The following is a 2,174-nucleotide window of genomic DNA, read 5'->3' as shown; positions in this document are numbered from 1 at the left end:
ATGTCCAAATTACATATTAAACACAAGAGAATACTTAAGAAAATTTACCTCAAAAGTAGAAAATAGAATCTTTATAGGGTACTCCCTAAACAGTAGAAGATATAAAGTTTATAATAGAACTACTCTAAGAATTGAGGAAACAACCAAGATAAAATTTGACGAAATTACTAACTCTAAAGAATCTAACTCAAGTCAAAATCAATACCAGTCAATTGATTTTGTTAGAGCTAGCACTGATTTATGGGGAGCAAGTGAAAATCAAAATCAAATAGATGAATAAAGTCAACCACAAGAAAATGAACAAACACAAACTGAATCTAGAATAATAAGAGTTAGCTCAGAACACCCAATTGAACAAATTATAGGTATTCAGACCTAAGAGTTCAAACTAGATCATCTTTCAGAAACCTAAGTCAAATTTCTTTAATTTCTAAAATTGAACCCAAAACAGTAGAAGAATCCCTACTTGACCCAAGTTGGATTATGACCATATAAGAAGAACTGACCCAATTTGAAAGAAATGAAGTCTGGGATTTAGTACCATTACCTGATAATAAAAAGGTGATAGAAACAAAATGGGTATTTAGAAATGAACTAAGTGAAAATGGAGAAATTGTTAGAAACAAAGTTAGACTAGTTACTAAAGGGTTTAGTCAAGTAGAGAGATTTAACTATGATGAAATCTATGCTCCAATAGCCAAACTTGAGTCTATTAGAATACTACTAAGCTATACAACCCATAAAGGATTTAAACTTTATCAAATGGATGTTAAATTCATCTTTTTAAATGAACTAATAAAAGAAGAAGTCCATGTAGGTCAACCACCTGGATTTGATAGTCTAGATCATTCTGACCATATGTTTAAACTAAAGAAAGTTTTGTATGGTCTTAAACAAGCACCTAGGGCCTGGTATAAAAGGTTAACCTCCTATTCAATTTCCAAAGGATTCAACAAAAGTCAAATCGATTCAACTTTATTTGTAAAGTCACTTAAACAAGATATTTTCATAGCCCAAGTATATGTAGATGATATAATTTTTAGTTCAACAAACTCAGAATTTTGGTAAGAATTTATAATCTTAATGGAATAAGAATTTGAAATGAGCCTAGTAGGTAAACTAACATATTTCTTAGGATTACAAATTAAACAAATAAATGAAGAAAATTATGTTTACCAACAAAAATACACAAAATAACTACTTAAAAAATTTGAAACAAAAAATATCAAAGAAATAAAAATACCAATGGCAACTAACACAACTTTAGATAGTGATTCAAATAGAAAACCAATAGATCTAAAATATTATAGGAGTGTTATAGACAACCTTTTATACTTAACTGCAAGTCGATTTAATCTTTTATTTGCAGTTAGCATATATGCTAGATACCAAACATGGACTAAGGAATCCCACTTAACTAATGTAAAAAGAATTTTTAGATACTTTAAAGGCATACTAAATGTAGGAATTTAATATCCTAGAACACCTAATTTTGAACTTATAGGTTACTATAATTTAGACTATATCGGCTATAAACTGTTGGTGCGGGTAGCACTAACGGTCTAACCTAGGTTTTGATGAATGACAAATAGGTTAAGTTAGTTTTGTTGTTGTCTGACACTTTGATCGAGTGTGCAGAAGAAGTCCAGACAGGTCGACGGGCTGACCGGATGTCTGGCAAGAAGTCCAGCTAGGTCGACGGGCTGACCGGATAGCTGGCGAGAAGTCCAAGCGGGTCGACGGGCTGACCAGACGCTTGGCAAGAAGTCCAGCTAGGTCAACGGGCTGACCGGATAGTTGGCGAGAAGTCCAGACGGGTCGAAGGGCTGACAGGACGTCTGGCAGGTAAGTAAGGTAAGTCACTGGAGGGGAGTGATTGCGAGGACGCGTTCCCGGGAAGGGAACATTAGGCGTCGATCCGGCTTAGATCCATTTCGGATATCTAAGTCGAGATCGTGACTAGATTCCGGTCTCGAAAAGACGGAATCTAAGTCACACTTTTTCTGTTAATTCATACTTTATAAATTGTGCTAACAATCTGTGTTGCAGGGTATATTTTGCCTCGGACTAACCTTGTTTTGTAGGAGAAGGAATCTCTAGAAAAAGGTGGTCTGGGCGCCCGGAGGGGATCCAGGCGCCCGGAGGTCCGGGCGCCCGGAGGCAAGTTTTATCCT

The sequence above is a fragment of the Zingiber officinale genome, chromosome 2A (assembly GCF_018446385.1).
Source record: "Zingiber officinale cultivar Zhangliang chromosome 2A, Zo_v1.1, whole genome shotgun sequence".
Lineage (NCBI taxonomy): Eukaryota > Viridiplantae > Streptophyta > Magnoliopsida > Zingiberales > Zingiberaceae > Zingiber > Zingiber officinale.
This window is presented reverse-complemented; position numbering follows the sequence as displayed.